This window comes from Bison bison, unplaced genomic scaffold (genome assembly GCF_000754665.1).
Source record: "Bison bison bison isolate TAMUID 2011002044 unplaced genomic scaffold, Bison_UMD1.0 scf7180017864163, whole genome shotgun sequence".
Taxonomy (NCBI): Eukaryota; Metazoa; Chordata; class Mammalia; order Artiodactyla; family Bovidae; genus Bison; species Bison bison.
The window spans coordinates 6,028,060-6,038,462 of record NW_011494735.1 but is presented as its reverse complement, the minus strand read 5'-3'; positions in this window follow the sequence as shown (position 1 = coordinate 6,038,462).

Genomic DNA, 10,403 nt, shown 5'->3' with positions numbered 1-10,403 from the left:
GCAAGGAGATCCAACCAGTCCATTTTGAAGGAGATCAGCCCTGGGATTTCTTTGGAAGGAATGATGCTAAAGCTGAAACTCCAGTACTTTGGCCACCTCATGTGAAGAGTTGACTCATTGGAAAAGACTGATGCTGGGAGGGATTGGGGGCAAGAGGAGAAGGGGATGACAGAGGATGAGATGGCTGGATGGCATCACTGACTCGATGGACGTGAGTCTGAGTGAACTCCAGGAGTTGGTGATGGACAGGGAGGCCTGGCGTGATGCGATTCATGGGGTCACAAAGAGTCAGACACGACTGAGTGACTGATCTAATCTGATCTGATCCCTGATGAACATAGATTTTAAAACTTTCAGCAAAATATTAGCAAAGCAAATCAACAGTATATTAAAAGAACCCTACACCACGATCACTTGGGATTTATCCGAGGAATACAAGGATAGTTCTACATCAGCAAATAAATAAATGTGATATGCACATTAACAAATTGAAAGATAAAAATCACATGATCATCTCAATAGATGCAGAAAAAATATTTAACAAAATTCAACATCCATTTATGATTAAGAAGAAAAACTCAACAAAGCAAGTATAGAGGGAATGTACCTCAACATAATAAAGGCCATATATGACAAGCCCATAGCTAACATCATATTCAACAGTGAAAAGCTGAAATCTTTGCCAAGATCAGGACCAAAACAAGAATCAGGACCAAGACAATCACTACTTTTACTCAACATAGTATTGGAATTCCTAGCCAGAACAATTAGGCACAAAAAATGAAAGGCATCCAACCTAGAAAGGAAAAAGTAAAACTACCCTATATGCAGATGACGGGCTTCCCTAGTAGCTCAGCTGGTAAAGAATCCACCTGCAATGCAGAAGACCCCAGTTTGATTCCTGGGTTGGGAAGATCCCCTGGAGAAGGGATAGGCTACCCACTCCAGTATTCTTGGGCTTCCCTGGTGGCTCGGATGGTAGATAATCTACCTACAATGCAGGGGAGACCTGGATTCAATCCCTGGGTTGGGAATATCCCCTGGAGAAGGGAAAGGCTACCCACTCCAGTATTCTGGTCTGGAGAATCCCCATGGATAGAGGAGCCTGGTGGGCTACAGTCCATTGGGTGACAAAGAGTTGGACATGACTAAATGACTAAGCACAGCACAGCAGCATAAGCAGATGACATGATATTGTATGTAGATACCCTAAAAACTCTGCCAAAAAACTGTTAGAATTCAGGAAAGTTGCAGAATATAAAATCCAATACTTGTTATATTTCTATATGTTAATAATAAACTATCAGGAGATGAAATTAAGAAAATATCATTTACAGTTGCATCAGAACAACAAAATACCTAAGAACAAATGAAACCAAGGAGGTGCAAGACCTGTATATTGAAAAATACAAGGCATTAATGAAAGAAATTGAGGAAGACACAAATAAATGCAAAGATATTTTATGCTCATGGATTGGAAGAATATTGTTAAAATTTCCATACTACCCAAACTATAGATTTAATTCTAATGGCATTTTTTACAAAAATAGAACAAACAATCCTAAAATTTGTCTGGAACCATAGAAAACTCTGAATAGCCAAAGCAATCTTCAGAAAGAAGAATAAAACCGGAGGCATCATGCTCCCTGATTTCAAACTGTATTACAAACCTGTGATGTTTAAAGGAGTACATCAAGGAAAGGAGTACATCAAGGTTGTATATTGTCACCCTGCTTATTTAACTTATATGGAGAATGAAAGTGAAAGTCGCTCAGTCATGTCTGACTCTTTGTGACCCCATGGACAATACAGCCCATGGAATTCTCTAGGCCAGAATACTGGAGTAGGTAGCCTTTCTCTTCTCCAGGGGGTCTTCCTAACCCAGGGATTGAATGCATGTCTCCTGCATTACAGGTGGATTCTTTACCAGCTGAGCCACAAGGGAAGCCCTGTATAGAGAGTACATCATGCGAAATGCTTGGCTGGATGAAGCACAAGCTGGAATCAAGATCGCTGGGAGAAATATCAATAACCTCAAATATGCAGATGACACCACCCTTGTGGCAGAAAGTGAAGAGGAACTAAAGAACCTCTTAATGAAGGTGAAAGGAGAGTGAAAGAGCTGGGTTAAAACTTAACATTCAAAAAACTAAAATAATGGCATCCAATCCCATCACTTCATGTCAAACAGATAGGCAAATAATGGAAATAGTGACAGACTTTATTTTCTTGGGCTCCAAAATCACTGAAGATGGTGACTGAAGCCATGAAATTAAAAGACACGTGCTCCTTGGAAGAAAAGCTATGACAAACCTAGACAGGGTATTAAAAAGCAGAGACATTACTTTGCTGACAGAGGTCCAGATAGTCACAACTATAGTTTTTACAGTAGTCATGTATGAATGTGAGTTGGACCATAAAGAAGGCTGAGACCTGAAGAATTGATGCTTTTGAACTGTGTTGTTGGAGAAGACTCTTGAGAGTCCCTTGGACTGCAAGGAGATCAAACCAGTCAATCTGAAAGGAAATCAATCCTGAATATTCACTGGAAGGACTGATGCTAAAGCTGAAGCTCCAATACTTTGGCCACCTAATGAGAAGAACTGACTCATTGGAAAAGACCCTGATGCTGGGAAAGACTGAAGGCAGGAGGAAAAGGAGACGACAGATGACAAGATAGTTGGATGGCATCACTGTCTCAATGGACATGAGTGTGAGCAAGCTCCAGGGGATGGTGAAGAACAGGAAAGCCTAGTGTGCTGCAGTCCACGGGATTGCAAAGAGTTGGACAGATCTGAGCGACTGAACAACAACATAATATTTAAAACTGTAAGGTATTGATATAAAAGCAGACACATAGACCTTGGAACAGAAGAGAGAACCCAGATATAAACCCCAACATATATGTCAATTTATGACAAAGTAGCCAAGAATATATCATGGAGAAAGGACAGTCTCTTTAATAAATGATGTTGGGAAAATTAGACAGCCACATGCAAAAGAACTGGACATGGAACAACAGACTGGTTCTAAATAGGAAAAGGAGTACGTCAAGGCTGTATGTTGTCACCCTGCTTATTTAACTTATATGCAGAGTACATCATGAGAAATGCTTGGCTGGAGGAAGCACAAGCTGGAATCAAGATTGCTGGGAGAAATATTAACAACCTCAGATGTGCAGATAACACCACCCTTATGGCAGAAAGTGAACAAAGAACTAAAGAGCCTCTTGATGAAAGTGAAAGAGGAGAGTGAAAAAGTTGGCTTAAAGCTCAACATTCAGAAAACTAAGGTCATGGTATCTGGTCCCATCACTTCATGGGAGATAGGTAGGGAAACCGTGGAAACAGTGGCTGACTTTATTTTTTGGGCTCCAAAATCACTGCAGTTGGTGATTGCAGCCATGAAATTAAAAGATGCTTACTCCTTGGAAGGAAAGTTATGACCAACCTAGACAACATATTAAAAAACAGAGACATTACTTTGTCAACAAAGGTCCGTCTAGTCAAGGCTATGGTTTTTCCAGTCATCATGTATGGATGTGAGAGTTGGACTATAAACAAAGCTGAATGCTGAAGAATTGATGCTTTTGAACTGTGGTGTTGGAGAAGACTCTTGAGAGTCCCTTGGACTGCAAGGAGATTCAACCAGTCCAACTGAAGGAGATCAGTCCTTAGTGTTCATTGGAAGGACTGATGCTGAGGCTGAAACTCCAATACTTTGGCCACCTGATGAAAGAGCTGACTCATTGGAAAAGACCCTGATGCTGAGAGGGATTGGGGGCAGGAGGAGAAGGGGATGATAGAGGATGAGATGGTTGGATGGCATCACAGACTCAATGGACATGGGTTTGGGTGGACTCCGGGAATTGGTGAGGGACAGGGAGGCCTGGCGTGCTGCAGTTCATGGGGTTGCAAAGAGTCAGACATGACTGAGCGACTGAACTGAACTGATGCAAAGGAATGAAACTGGACCACTATTTTGTACTGTATCCAAAATTAACTCAAAATGGATTAAAGTTTTGATTTTAAGACCTGAAATTATAAAACTTCTAAAACAAAACATAGGCGGTAAGCTCTTTGATATAGGTCTTCATGATGAATTTTTGAGCCTAAAATATGCAAAGGAAAGGCAACAAAAGAAAAAACAAATTTGAACAAGTGGCATCACATCAAATGAAAAGCCTTCACAGCCAAGAATCCATCAACAAAATGAGAAGATAACCAATAGAATGGGAGGAAATATTTGTAAATCCTATTTCTGACAAGGGGTTAATATCCAAAATGTATAAAGAATTGTAAATCAATAGTAAAAAAAAAGCCAAACAATTAAAAAATAGGCAGAAGATGTGAATAGACATTTTCTTCATAGAAGATATACAGATGGACTATAGGCAAATGAAAAGATGTTCAGCATCACTAATCATCAGGGAAATGCATATCGAAACTACAATGAGATCTCACCTGTTAGAATGGCGATTATCAAAAAGTTAAGAAATAGCAAGTATTGGCAAGGATATAGAGAAAAGGGAATCCCTGTGCACCGTTGGTAGGAATGTGAATTGTTACAGCCACCCTGGAAAGCCATATGGAGTTTTCTCACAAAATTAAAAATTGAACTACCATATGATCCAGCAATATTATTTCTGGGTATTTATCAGAATTAAATGAAAACACTAAGCAAAATATATTGAATTCCATGTTGAATGCAGCATTACTTACAACAGGCAAGATATGGAAACAATTTAACTGTCCGTTGATGGGTGAATGTAAAAGAAATTTTGAAATACACACATGGAAATATTATTCACCTACTGAAAGAATGAAATCTTGCCATTTGCAACAACATGGACAGACCTCAAGGGCATTATGAGAACTGCAATAGACTGAGAAAAAAAAGTTCTGTATACAGTCTCACATGTGAAATCTGAAGTTAGATAAACCAGGCACATAGATACAGAAAACAGATTCATGGTTGCCAGAGTTTGAGGAGTGGGAGAGATGGGTTAACTGTGGTTTGTGTGAAAGTGAAAGAAGTTGCTCAGTCGTGTCCGACTCTTTGTGACCCCATGGGCAGTAGCCTGCACCAGGCTCCTCCGTCCATGGGATTTTCTAGGCAAGAGTACTGGAGTGGGTTGCCATTTCCTTCTCTAGGGAATCTTCCCGACCCAGAGATCAAACCCAGGTCTCCCGCATTGTAGACAGATGCTTTACCATCTGAGCCACCAGGGAAGTCTGATTTGTTTAGTTACTTCTAAACGAGATGTTCTTTTCTTTCCTTTTTGGTTTGTTTTGACCACTTTAAAATGTCCCCTGATAAGTATAAGATATTCAGCCTTAACTCCTCATCAGTGACCATCTCTAGGATTTGAATCAGGATCAGTATAGGTCAGATGGTCTCTGAAGTTTCCCTGTTCTTTTTTGAACTCTTTCCTTCCTATGCTCCATCTGCCTGCCAGCACTTAAACACTCTGCTCTGCCTCACCAGGGAACCATATTTCAGGAGAGCTATGTAACCAGGTGGTTATTGCACTGTTATCCATCATTCAAAGAAAATTATGTACCAATTCTTTATCCTGAACTTTATTTCTTTTGAAAATTACCTTAATTATCTTTTAAACTTATTATTGTGCATTTTTACTAATGAGTCACCACTTAATGAAACATTCTATTTTTAATCTGAAAATAATGATGATGGACTCTAGGTCCTAGGAGTCATGATTATACTACTGCTGACCCTCCTACACCCTGAGGGTGAGAAGTTGGGAACTGGATCTCTGGAGCATAATATTCTCAAGCATATTATTCTCAAGTCTGGATGGCACAGGCAATCCTCAGATTTCTAACAGATACCTTGTTTCTCTAAGCTATAAACCTGCTTAATAGTTAAGATTTGAAAACACCTTTAAAATTGGGTTTTGGGGAAGAGTTGTGACATCCTTGGCAGTTAACTCAGTTTTAACAGACTTAAAGTATACTTTACAATGGCAATGACAGATATTGCAAAACAAAAATCCAAACAACAGAGACTTAAGGAAAATAAAAGTCTCCTGTAGTCAGGATTGGGTAAATGGATGCAGTTAAAAGTCAGCTGTGCCTGTGTTGCCTATTATTATTTTTGAAGACTCAAATTTGTTTTTGATGGACTACTTTGCTTTAGGTGTGGCAAAACTGCCAGGTGTGTCAGCACTGTATTTTCATGACTGCAATAACAGCTTTAGGTATAGGAATATGAGAATAATAAACAATTCTAATTATGAAGGAAATGAAGTAATCAATGGCGATAGAAAGGAGTTTTCTCTAGAAGTAAACGTTGGAAATAGTTTATGTCACTAATGTGATATTAACTCTTGGAGTTAGTATGGTTAACATAGTAATGAAAATGGAGAAGGAACATTATTTAATATGTGATATTTAAAAGTTAAATGAAGTATTTTCTACATAAAGGAATTCTAGAATACGATAATCTTATGATATTGGTATAATGTTTCAAAATCTAAGGAATCTTAAGGCTGTTTCAGAATGTTTGTAGACTTCTTAAAATTCTTTTATAGATCTCTATACAGTTTTGACTTACTGAGGTTAATTTTTCCTTTAAGGAAATGATACAAAAGTGAAAGTGAAGTCACTCAGTCATGTCCAACTCTTTGCAACCCCATGGATTGTAGCCCTTGGAATTTTCCAGGCAAATGATACTAGGCTATAAAAAATGACTTATAAGAAAAAAAACGAGTCACAACGTTGCTTATATTTAAAATTCCACGATTCTACAAGATTAGTTCAGTCACTCAGTTGTGTCCAATTCTTTGCAACCCCATGGACTGCAGCACCCCAGGCTTCCCTGATCATCACCAACTCCTGGAGCTCGCTCAAACTCATGTCCATCGAGTCGGTGATGCCATCCAACCATCTCATCCTCTGTCGTCCCCTTTGCCGCCTGTTCTCAATCTTTTCCAACATCTGGGTCTTTTCCAATGAGTCAGCTCTTTGCATCAGGTCACCAAAGTATAGGGCTAAAAAAAAAATCTAACTGAAACGAAACTTTGTGGAGGAGGACAATATCCTGTGTTATTTATTTCATTAAAGCATTTAAATGGCATTTGAAAATGATCAACTTTAATCAAAAGTTGCCATGAACATCTAGATGTAAAAGATTGAGGCTAGAACATTTTCTCATCCCATTTATAAATTTAAACTCAAAATGGATTAAAGACCAGTGTAACACTAAAAGCCATAACAGTCCTAGAAGAAACCAGTGGAACACAGTTTCCACACCGCTGCCATCCTTCGAGTGGGGTTTACTCTGTCTCCTTACTCCTCAATACGGCAGACAAGGGCTGTTTCCCTGGAACCACACTGAGCCATGACCTCCATCCAGACACCCGAAGAGCCTGTCTGCACTCCTGCCCAGCTCTGCCTCTCCCAGGGGAGCTGGTGGGGGCAGGGAAGGAAGACAAGGCTCGGGCTCTTCTCCACTATGGGCCTGCCGCCAGGGCCAGGCCTGTGGCCTGGAGCGCGAGAACACAGGCCACCACTAGCGTCCTTGTTCACAGCAAAACAGCAACCAACTCCTCCTCCAGACATTTAACAAAATGTCTACCAGCCTCCTTGGCTTTCACCAGATCCTGCCCACATCAGGTAAGGTGATAACATGCCTAAAGACCACCTTGGATACAAATTGTAGCAATATCTTTGTTGTTGTTGTTGACTCGCTAAGTTGTGTCCAACTCTCTGTGACCCCCTTCTCTGTCGGTGGAATTCTCCAGGCAAGAATACTGGAGTGGATGCCGTTTCCTTCTCCAGGGGATCTTCCTAATGCAGGGATCAAACCAGCGTCTCCTGCACTGGCAGGCAGATTCTTTATTGCCTAGCCACCAGGGAAGCCCAGCAATATCTTTGGGAGTCTCCTAAGGCAAAGGAAATAAAAGTTTTTACTTTTATAAACAAATGGGGTCTAATTAGACTTAAAAGCTTTTGCACAAAGGAATCTGTCAACAAAGCAAGAAGAACCTACTGAATGGGAGAAAATAATTGCAAACAATTGATAAAGAGTTAATATTCAAAATATATAAACAGCTTATACAATATCAAACATCTCATAAAATATCAAACAGCTCAACTCAATATATATATATAAAAAAAAGCCCAGCCCAATTAAAAAATGGGCAGAACCCTTGAATAGATTTTTTTTTTCCAAAGAAGGCATACAGAGCCATCAGGCACTTGAAAAGATATTCAATATTACTAGCCAGAGAAATGTAAATAAAACCACAATGAGATATCACCTCACATCTGTCAGAATGCTGCTGCTGCTGCTGCTCCTGCTAAGTCGCTTCAGTCGTGTCTAACTCTGAGACCCCATAGATGGCAGCCTACCAGGCTCCCCCGTCCCTGGGATTCTCCAGGCAAGAATACTGGAGTGGGTTGCCATTTCCTTCTCCAATCTGTCAGAATACTTATTAAAAAGACCAAAAAATGACAAATGTTGGTGAGGATGTAGAAAAAAGGGAACCCTTGTACATTGTTGGTGAGGATGTAAGCTGGTGTAGCCATTGTGGAAAACAGTAAAGAGGTTCCTCAAAAAACTAAATAGAACTACCATCTGACCCAGTAATTCCATCTCTGAATATATATTTGAAGAAAACAAAAACACTAATTAGGAAAGATATATGCACCCAAACATTCTTAGCAGCACTATTTACAATAGCCAAGATATGGAAGCAATCTAAGTGACCATTAACAGAAGAATGGAGAAAGACGTGGTGTATATAACACATACAGATACATACACACACACACATATAATGAAATACTACTCAGTCATTAATAAAAAGAACAAAATCTTGCCATTTGCAACAATATGGATGAACAGAGAGGGTGTAATACTTAGTGAAATAAGACAGAGGAAGACAAGTACTTCATGTTATCACTTACGTGTGGAATCTAAAAGATAAAATGAATGAATAAATAAATATAACAAAGCAGAAACAGACTCAAAAATTAGTGGTTGCCAGAGAACAAACTAGTGGTTGACAGTGGGAAGAGGGAAAGGGAGGATAGGAGCAAGGGATTAAGTACAAACTACTGTGCATAAAGTAAGCTACAAAGATATATTGTACAGGGAATATAATCAATATTTTATAATAATTTTAGATAGAAAATAATATAAAAATGTTGACTCACCACATTGTACATCTGGGACAAATACATTGTAAATCAACTATCCCTCAATAAAAATCAAATCAAGTCCCTCCCATCAATAGAGCACCCAGCTTCCCTATCAGATGAGAATCCTGCAAAAAAACACTCTAACAAAAGGTAGTTATTGTCAGCTAATTCAGGTTTAGAACCCATCCTGGCTGCCTTCCCTCACCTCCTCCATTGCAATGACTTGGTCTTATGGTTAGGTTTCTCAAACTTCCTATTTTTAATCATGCTCTCCTGGGGAAAATCATACCTCTATGCTGGTGAATTTATAACAGAACCCTTTACAGATTTCTAGAAAACTCATCCCATATTTATCCTTGGAGCCTTGGCAAGAGAGTCATCAGTTTGGAGGAGATCTTGAAATAGAGCAGGACTCTGTGGTCCTTGCGTCCCCACCGTGTCCTCTGCCTGCATATTGTCTGTCGAAAACTCTAGCCAAAGCATAAATTTAATCATAGAAATGAGAAATACAGAAACAAAGGAACAGTCAAAGGAGATTAAACAATAATAATGTAGTCATTAAGCATAGTCAAGGACCTTTAGTTCTTTCTCAAGATTGATAATATTCTGAGCCATATCTTGTGAGTTGTCTTATAGATACCAAAACAGCAGGTGGAGAAATTAACTATATGATGACCAGGCTGTACCCAGGACATGAGCGGCCACAATTGCAAAAAACTGATCACAAAGAAATGGGAACAAATAACCCTGGAACTGAAGATTAACTGTACCTAAAACAACGAAGATGATGCCGGTCAGACCACTGATGACCAATTTGAAGATGACTGTTGGAGATGACTGTGTTGTTTCTGCGTGTAGCCGCCCCACCCCAACTCTGTCTGTAAAAACTCTCACCCCTTGTCTGTCAGGGTTGGGGAGTTGGCCTTTGGACAGATGTCCGCTACCCTCTCCCTCCCCAGTTGCCAGCATCTGAAATAAAGCAAACTTTCTTTTCCACCAGCCTGGTCTGTTTACTGGCTTTTGAGTGGCGAGCAGTGGACCCCACACACTGCCTTCGTCAACAATCTTACATAACCGTGTTGCACATGTGTGTGTGTGTTAGCTGCTCAGTCGTGTCTGACTCTTTGTGACCCCATGGACTGTAGCCTCCCAGGCCCCTCTGTCCATGGGTTTTCCAGGCAAGAATACTGGAGTGAGTTGCCAGTCCCTTCTCCAAGGGATCTTTCCAACCCAGGG